This window comes from Phoca vitulina, unplaced genomic scaffold (genome assembly GCF_004348235.1).
Source record: "Phoca vitulina isolate PV1807 unplaced genomic scaffold, GSC_HSeal_1.0 scaffold7, whole genome shotgun sequence".
Lineage (NCBI taxonomy): Eukaryota > Metazoa > Chordata > Mammalia > Carnivora > Phocidae > Phoca > Phoca vitulina.
The window spans coordinates 40,821,372-40,831,094 of record NW_022589710.1 but is presented as its reverse complement, the minus strand read 5'-3'; the positions used below and the strand labels follow the sequence as shown (position 1 = coordinate 40,831,094).

Below are 9,723 nucleotides of genomic sequence, written 5' to 3'. Positions count from 1 at the left end.
GGTGGTGCCGAGGTTTCTGGCCTAAGTGACAGGGTAAATGGTGAAAGCTACCAAAGGAGAGAAAGAACACAGGTGGACAAGCAGATTTTAGTGAAGAATGTAATAAACTGAGTTCAGGTTATTCTTGGACATGTTGAATTGTAGTTACTTCAAGGATATTCAGGTAGAAAGGTCTAGCAGGCAAATTAGAAATGAGTATGGTGCTCGCTTTGGCAGCACATATATTAAAACTGGAACAATCCAGAGAAGATTAGCATGGCCCCTGCATAAGAAATGAGTATGAAATTCTGCAGAGCACTTTGAGCTTGGAGTTAGCAGCCTATAAGTGATGGCTGAAATCATGCAGAATAGATGGACTCACCTAAGAGAGTTAGAGTGAGAAGAGAAGAAAGTCACGGACAGAATCCTGGGAAGAGCAATAACTTTTTAAAGGAGCATGTCAAGGAAGGAGAGCCCATGAAAGACACTCCAAAAAGTACGAGGAAACCAGGCCCTGTGCATTATAAATGTTAAGGGAGGGACAGAGACAGTGAAGGAGGATGTAGGGGGAGTTGGCAGTGAAGGTCCAGTAAGATGAAGACTGCTCTGGTCACGGGACCATTAATGACGTCATCAAGAGCAGTTTCATTTGAGTGGTGAGGGTAGATCATATTGATCTTAACATGAATTCAAAGTGAGAAAGTAGACACAATAAAGGCAAAACTATTGGGGGTAGGGGGTCGGAAAAGAAGGGAGAAGAAAGACTGGAGGGTGGCTAGAAGGAAATCGTATCTTACAAGCTGTGCCTACTCAGTTAACCCAAGGATTTTAGTTAAGATTCCTGAACTGCCCAGATAGCTTGGAGAGTCACTCTGAACTGACACTCCCACACATGCTGTGGTTGGCCAAACTAGGGAGAAGCTGGGGAGGAATATCAAAAGAGCTACCTGCTTCCTTCGTGTTCAACAGCAACAAAAAAGCCTCTCCATCCCATCACCCCTACCCCAAAATTGCTACATCTGTAAGATTCATGAGTGGAAAGAAACAGTCAACCTAGCAGCAGGGCCAGAAATGACCTTTCCTCGTGTCTCTCAGGCCTTAAAATTCTCCATGAATATGGTCCCACTTCCTGCCATTTTCCTCCTTTCTACTCAAATGTCTACCTATTTTCCTCTGAGGTTCTGGTTCAGGCTCAGGATTCTAGGAGCATGTTCTTTACCTCCATCTCCTGAAGCTTAATAGCAGCAGCCCCAATCAGGTATGCACTTAAGCCAAACAAGACACTGTCTTCTGGTTCCAAGTGTTCTCCTCCATCTTGCGTAAATTCCAAGAAGCCTCTGAATCTATAACCAAACCATGACTCTTCCTGTCCTCTCCCTCGCAAATTACCCAAACTTCCTGTAAGCTGTCAAGATTGGACTATGAGGCCCCAAGCAAAAACAAGAAACAGGAACTTGCCTATTGTTCCTTCCCCTTTGATTAGTCCCACGCCTCTGCCTCCACTTATACTCTCCACCAAGGCCTACAAGCTCCAGTTCTAGCTCCAATCATATTTGGTTCTCCAGATGTGGGGCTCTAAATCAGGACCTGAGAAGAAAGGAATCTAATTCACAACAGATACTCCCTTAAATCTCCAAACACACACTCTAAAAGTTACCTCAAATTAGTCAAAGTTCAGGCAGAGGTACCAAACAAAGAACTTCATAAAGTCCAGGTTACACCCTGGAAGATGGTAAGAGGGATTATGATAAACACAGCAGATGAGAAAGAAACATCATTAATTAATGAGGGAATCTGGTATTTCCCTCCAGACAAGGCATCTGGACCCATTCCTCACAAATATCTTTAAGGAACTTACTGACTTCATTCAACACCTACATCGGGCACCTACATATTCTAGATTCTATGAAAGGTACAAGGATGGAGAAAAGCATATACCCTACAAGAGATTACAGTCTACTGGGGGAGATAAGACACATTTACAAATAACTACAATATGAGGTAGAAAGTGAAAACACATGGCTGATATATAGCCAAAATGCTGAAGACAAAACATGGAAGTAAGCTGGATCCCAGAAGAGAGAAATGAAACTGTTACTTACAGGATCATTCAATGTGGGTTTTAAAGTTACACAAAAGGAACCTCAAATCCTGATTCTGCCTCTCACTTCTTACAAGTCCCAGGTGTACTGTTTTAACTGCTGTGAGCCTCTGTTTTGTCACATATACCATGGGGGTAACAATACCTGTTTCGCAGAATTTCAGAATCCATGACTTACACATTTTTGAAGAGTTTATTATAGTATCCGGCACAGAGGCAGACTAGGTAAGGTGGAAGGGCCACTGCACAAAGTGAGTTAACGCTCCTCCCCTCCCCACATACGGCTATCTGGACCTAACTCATGCACAGGCAGCTGGGCCCCTGCTCTTTGTTCATCCACTGTGCCTATTAGTTCAGTTAGCTGCCCAGGTTAAATGGGAACGTGGTCAGGAGGTACAAGGAGGAGACTCAAAGTGTGTGTATATGTGCATGTTCATGTCAGGATAACACCTGGAAGCACACACCCAGCCTTCTGGTAAGAAAGTGCAGCATTAAAATACAGGTAAAATTACAGATTGTAGCATGTATAGCATGGTACTGAACCATGCTATTTTTTCGGACACAGGTGTCCAATGAATGTGTGGCAAATTGACATGACCCAAATCTGGTTGAATTCTCAAAATCTGTCTCAATGGATCCATTTTTCTTTTTCTTTTTTTTTTTTTTTAAAGATTTTTTATTTATTTATTTGAGAGAGAGAGAATGAGAGAGAGCAAGCACATGAGAGGGGGGAGGGTCAGAGGGAGAAGCAGACTCCCTGCCGAGCAGGGAGCCCGATGCGGGACTCGATCCAGGGACTCCAGGATCATGACCTGAGCCGAAGGCAGTCGCTTAACCAACTGAGCCACCCAGGCGCCCAATGGATCCATTTTTCAACAAGTGAACAAAAAGACATCCAAGGTTAAAAATTGGTCTGAGGTGACAATCTGAGGGACTTCTACCTCCAGTCATGATGGAATAACAGGGACTAGATTTATTTTCTCTCCTTAAACAACTAGAAAGTCAGATATAACATATGAAATAATAGTTTTCAGACATTCAACGATAGGCAGCACATGGCAGTGATCCTTGAGTAAAGGGAAGGCAATGCAGTGAACCCTACTAGTGCCCTACCTCCAGGATTCAGAGTAGAGAGGAGAAATCTGAAAGAATTCAACAATCTCACTGAGTCAGAGACAGAGTTGGGAATTTGGGGAGACGAACGTGGCTAGAATTTACAGGGCAAAATAACTGAAAAGAAGCCACAAAGAGAAAAAGCCCCAGAGATCTGTAGAGAGATCCCCTTGAGCCTTTGGCTGAGTACTCATCTGTGCGTATGTGTGAGGAAATTAGCAATGCTAGGGAAAGAATGAACGGAAAGAAGTAGGTGGCAAACCCCCAGAGTTCACACAGAGCCAGAAATATTCATGTTCCATTGGCCAAAGTGGAAAAATCTCCTAATACACAGGGCATCAGATGCAATCTTCAGAAGGATTTGGCCTTAGTAGTGGGACCATCCCAGCCCTAGACTAAAGGCTGTTCTGGACCCACCCTAACAAAGCGAGAAAACAAGCCTTGAAATGAAAGGATCGAACAAATTCCAAGTAACTGAATTGCTTCTGAGAACAAAGCCCAAAAGTATTGAAAGGAATACAAAAAGTTCCAGCACCCAGAAAAACAAAACTCACTATATTTAGGTTCAAATAAAAAAAAAAAAAAAATAAGAGGAACACAAAGAGGCAGAAAACTATGACCATAACTAGAATAATGAAACAATAGAAATAGGCATAAAATTGACCCAATGATAGAATTAGTGGACAAGGATGTTAAAATCTATTATAAATATACTCCATGTGTTCAAGAGATAGAGGAAGGCATGAGCATGATGACAATAGAAATGGAAGAGATAATAAAGACCCAAATTGAACTTCTAGAAGGAAAAATATAAATATCTTAAGGAAAAATATATAGGATAGCATTAACAGATTAGACACTGTAGAAGAAGAAAATCATGAACTCAAAAACAGAGCAAAAACTATCCAAAATGATATACACAGAACATCAGTCAACAGTGGGACACTATCAGGCAGCCTAACATACATACATATATATATATATAATATATACACATAACGTGTGTGTGTGTGTGTGTGTTGGGGTGGGGTAGGTAGACACAAAAACATTTTTCAAGAAATAATGGCAGAAAATCTTCCAAATTTGATGAAAACTATAAACCCACAGATTCAAGAGCTCATCAAACCCCAAGAAGGACAAAAAGAAAACACAAGGCCCACCATAATCAAAATGCTGAAAACAAGTGATAGAGACAATGTTAAAAGCAGCCGCAACAAGTAGGGGTAAGGAGAGACATACTGCCTTCAAAAGAGCAAAGGATTATAGCAGGTTTATTATCAGAAACAATGCAACCCAGGAGGCAATGGAGCATCATGTTGAAGTAATGGGAAAAACGACAGTCTGGCACTGGTTAAGGAAAAATTGACAAAACTATGAAGTTCCCATCACTAATGCTTTTTGTGCTCTGAAGTAACATTTTTCATGGAGGCCTGTGTTGAGCATAAGATGGAGGGAGGAAGTGTTTAGCGGCCTTAAAAACATTTCTAAGTACAGTATCCTATGAAGAATGAAAAGAGGTAAAGACCCTTTCTTAGGTTCACACAGAGGGGCACTTAACCATGTTTTATACCTACATATTCAGAACATTAAAGTCTGTAGTTCTTATGTAGACTTATATCAATATTGCTTAACACAATGGTAAAGAGACAAGAAAGGTCCATCAGAGGATTCACCCCATAGCAAAAGAAAATCAAGTTAGAAATAAGAAGGAAGGGCGCCTGGGTGGCTCAGTTGGTTAAGCGACTGCCTTCGGCTCAGGTCATGATCCTGGAGTCCCTGGATCGAGTCCCGCATCGGGCTCCCTGCTCGGCAGGGAGTCTGCTTCTCCCTCTGACCCTCCTCCCTCTCATGCTCTCTGTCTCTCATTCTCTCTCTCTCAAATAAATAAATAAAATCTTTAAAAAAAAAAAAAAAAAAAAAAAGAAATAAGAAGGAAGTCTCATTAAGGAACGAGTTAGCCTTACCAGCATCAGGCCTGAGTAGGCGCTGGCCTTCAGGTATACATATCTGCTGGTTAATGTGCCTGACTGACCTCTACAGATTCAGATGAAATGTTTTTCCAGAATGAAGAGCGCTGCTTGAGCAGAAGCAGGTAAGAATAAAGATATGAATGAGAGTTACTCAATTCTTAAGCTATGCAATCCAGCCCAGGGCAGCAGAATCTCCTCATTAAGTACCCTGGGCTGGCACCACATTCTTTAGAGTCCAGCCTGCAGCTCTGCATCCTGGAAGGACTATTAAGATGGCAATTTATCTGGGCGCCTGGGTGGCTCAGTCGTTAAGCGTCTGCCTTCGGCTCAGGTCATGATCCCACGGTCCTGGGATCGAGTCCCACATCGGGCTCCCTGCTCAGCGGGAAGCCTGCTTCTCCCTCTCCCGCTCCCCCTGCTTGTGTTCCTGCTCTCGCTATGTCTCTGTCAAATAAATAAACAAAATCTTTAAAAAAAAATAAAATAAAATAAAAAAAAAGATGGCAATTTATCTGTCCCATGCATTGGCTGGTCTGGTCTCCCCCACTAAACTGTAAACTAAACTGTAAATGCCCTTTGTAACCCTGAGACCAACATACAGTTAAAACAAACAAACAAACAAACACCATAAAAACCCCAGTGTAGGTGCCCAAGAGGGACCCTCCTTCCAAAAATACTTGTTGCCTGAACTAGAGGTTCTAAACTGGGGGCAATTTTAGCCCCCTCCCATGGTATCTGACAACATCTAGAGGTATTTTTGATTGTTCTAACTTCGGGGGAGGCGATGCTACTGACAGCTAGTGGGTAAAGGCCAGGGAGGCCACTAAACATCCTATGATGTTTCACAAAGAATTCAAGAAAACAAAGAATTCGTAACAAAGAATTATTTGGCCCCAAATGTCAACAGTGCTGCAGGTGAAAACCCTGGCATAAGTGAATGAATGCTGAGTTGTAACAGATGCCAGTAGTTCTACCTTAGTTGTGCATAATAGTGTAAAATTCCCTCACACCGCTAGAAAGCCTCTTGTCCTAACACCTGTCCCCAGAACAATACTTTGATCCTCCCATAGTCCCTAACTCGGGCTCAGAGTCCCTCAGAGGAGCTTGGGAGTTCAGACACCTGGCTTTTAACTACAGCTCTGCCACTAGCTAATTCTGAACATGTCACAAAACTTTTCTGGGCCCGTTTCCTCCTCAGTAAAACAGAGGGATTGGAAAAGATAATTTAAGAGTTCCTCCAGTTCTAAAAGTTCTATTTGAAATGCTAGGTTTGGCCTTATCTATTTACAATAAGCCAAAGAGAAAGGGGAAAGATCCAGTCTTAACTGTGAGTATGCACACCCACCATCTGAAGGACAGAGGTTCTTATATTGTGGGAACCAAACTGGGCCAAGGGGAGCTCCAGAGAAGCCAGGAACTCAGGCACGAGCAAGGGCCATGGGAAAGGGCTCTAAACAGTGGCTGAAAGGCCAGCCCAGGCCCTCAGGTTTAAACTATGTAAAGTCCTTTACTAGCCTCCCTCCTGCCCTCTGCAGGTCAATCTTTTTAATCGGTGTTAAGAGGAGGAGGAGGGGTAGGAGGTAGACTTACTATTCAAACTATGGGTCATTGAACAGCAGCACGGGCAATCAGCTGGGAGCTTATTACAAACTTGCTGGAATCTCAGCCTCCATCCCTGATCTCCTGATTCACAATCTGCATTGTAATAAAATTCCGCAGGTGATTCCTATGCTTGTTCAAGTTCGAGAAGTCCTAGTTTAGAGTATGCTGCCCTTCTGTTCTCTGCACTGTCACCTCTTCACTTGGTAAAGATGACTTTAAGACTCTGTCTACATTCCCCCTAATCCCACCTCCTGGTGCAGCTTGTGCACATGTGGACGTACGTACACACACACACCCCCACCCCCAGCTCAAAACCTCCAAACCCAGAGTCATCAAGAGTGACAGGGACTGGTTACTTTCTTTCCACTTGCCTCTTTCCTACATCCACACAAGGCCAGAAAGAGGCAAGACTTAAAACACAAGCAAAATTAGAGCTTTTGTAGGTGACTCAGCCCACCCCCGCTGTTCAAAGATTCCCTGGGAGGAGGGACAGAAAATGGGGGGGTGAACCCAAAGGTACAAACTCTGATGGGAAGAGTCTCATCATTTACATCTGAACAGAGACCAACAGGGGTCCAAGGTTTCATTTCTAAAGTTTGTTTTTTGCTTTTTTCTTTTTGCTGCGGCTGTCTTACATTACATAAAGATTCTTGGGGGCTCGGGCTAAAGGGCAAGGCACACACACAGAGTAAACAAAAACGCAGCAAGGGTTCTCCTAGCACAGTGGTGGGGGGCAGCAGCTGGAACAAAAGCAAGACCTCAATGAAGAGTAGCATAACAGAGCACTGGAACAGAAGACAAAATGTGGGGAGAAAGGGGGCTGGACTCTGCTGAGTAGTCCGCGCAGTGAAGGAGATTAGGTTGCTGCTCACCCCTCACCCTACCCACTGTCACCAGCAGCAGATGGTCCAGCCCCAGGCAGCTGGCAGCAACAGCAATCTGCACGTGCCTGCCTGCCCCACCATCAGGGCCGCAGATGGGGAAGAGCAGGGCAAAGTCCAGATCCATCCCAGGTCAAAGCAACACCGAGAAAGAGCACCCCCAGGGCGGGGTGGCAACATCACTTAATGCTTTGCCACACTGAGATGAACCTAGAAAACAACTCTCAGCATTATCCAAGGTTCTCCTGCACCCACACACAGCTCATCAGAAAGAGGGCTTGGTAAGGTGGGGAAAAGCCAGAACAGCTCCCTGAGAGCACTGGGTGTGCTGGCCCAGGAGGGGTCATTTAATCATTCGGCATTTGCGTGCACATACCACATTCCAGGCACCGCACCGGCCTCCTGGGAGTGCAGTGGTGACAGCACAGGGTCTCTGTCCTCAGGAAGCACAAGGAAACAGACATTAACACAGTGGGATAAGTGCTGAGCACCGAGGGATATGGAAGCACAGAGCAGGGGCACCCCACCAGTACAGGGGCAAACAGTGGTCTAAACTGACACTGACTGTAAGAAGGGGCACTCCAGGGAGAGGAACAGCATGTGCAAAAGCCTGGAGGCAAAAGAGAACTGGGAAGTGCAAGTTTTTCTGCCTTTTTGGCCTCTGGTCACCCTGACCAGGAGCAGACTCATGGGTCTGTGTGGGGATCCTAACACATTACTGTCTAAAGGAACCTGGGGTCTTGGGGTCATCTTGTAAAGTCCAATCTATCCATTTTAGGAGGGGAACTGAGGTCCAGAAAGGGGCCATGACTTGCCCAGGGACATGGCTTGCTGGTGGCTGAAGCAGAACTCAGTTCTCCTACCTCTTCACTTAAGCAGAGTGCCCTCAAATATCCCCCAATCAGAATCCAACCACTGAGCTCCATCAGACCTAGTGCCAGCCCCAGCACTGTTCTCCACTGTGCTCTGTCCATTCGGAGCACCCAAGGCTCGGCTCATGTCCAGGCCTCTGCCGGAGGAGGAAGTTCCACAGCATCAGCCTCCAGGAACTCCAGCGTGGCAGTAGCAACTCATGAAAAAGCAAGAGTGGCTACCTGCCTCTGCTGGAAAAGAGGCAGAAGGCACACACAGCAATAATCAAGGTAGGTTGTAGTTTTTGTGGAGTTTTTGTTTGTTTGTTTTTGAGGGAAGGTTTAGCAAAAATGGGCCCCTCCTTGGAAATGAAGGAGGGCTGTTCAGAAAACTGGAGGGGACAATCAGTCAACACAGAAACAGGAGATGAGTCTGAGTGACTGCCAAACCAGGCAAGCTTAATTAAGACTCTCCTACCCTTTTCCCCAGGAAGCCCACCCCTCATCTGGCTGATCATACTAAACGAGCTGTGGGAAGCAGTCATTTTAGAGAAGCTGAAGGCCTCAGTTGGCCTCGCCTTGGGGGATGGGCCAGCAGCCAGGGGGCCAAGCCACTGGAACTTCAGGGCACAGCTGCCCTTAGTGTCATATCTGCCTTCAACAGCACTTGCTCTATGAAGGTCCCTCAGCCTCCAGCCTGCCACCCACCCACTCTGGATCCGTGTGTGCACCCTGGAAGTACTCATTAGCTTTGCGAGTGTAACCCGCTATAGAATCTGAATAGAAGGCACAGTTACTCAACTGCAAAGCAGAATTCCTCCTCTTCTCATAACAAAACAAAGATGCATGCCAACAACCAGCTAGCTGGTGGAAACTGTGGAAAGAGGCTAAGGGGCACTAGAGTTAAGCCCATTTACTAACCTCATTTAGATGCCTGGCAAACCTCTGCTCCAAGGCCTTAAAGCATCAGTATGATGAAAACATCCTCAAGATCAGAATTCTTTCCTGTCCCAAATGCCCTTGGATACCACCTCTGACCTCATATCCAAGTACAATCCTGGCCTTGAGTGCCAGTGCCAGACTTACTCAGGGGCTGAAAAGCAATGTTTGGTCTAATACAACAAAGGGACCATAATGGGTACCTTGCGTCCTAAATTCCTTCATATCTGCCACAAGGAACCTCTGGGTGGAGAGGGTGTGTGTGTGTGTGTGTGTGTGTGTGTGTG

General features: G+C 45.2%; 1 protein-coding gene and 1 non-coding gene across 3 annotated transcripts in view; one reads left to right on the top strand and one right to left on the bottom strand.

Annotated features, from left to right (window-relative positions):
• The window catches only part of SUSD6 (sushi domain containing 6), a 93,003-nt gene that overhangs the window by 62,650 nt on the left and 20,630 nt on the right, over positions 1 to 9,723 (bottom strand). The gene's annotated exons all lie outside the window — the stretch shown is intronic.
• LOC116633361 lies at positions 201 to 307 on the top strand. Its single transcript, XR_004299650.1, has one exon. It is a non-coding gene; the product is annotated as a U6 spliceosomal RNA (small nuclear RNA).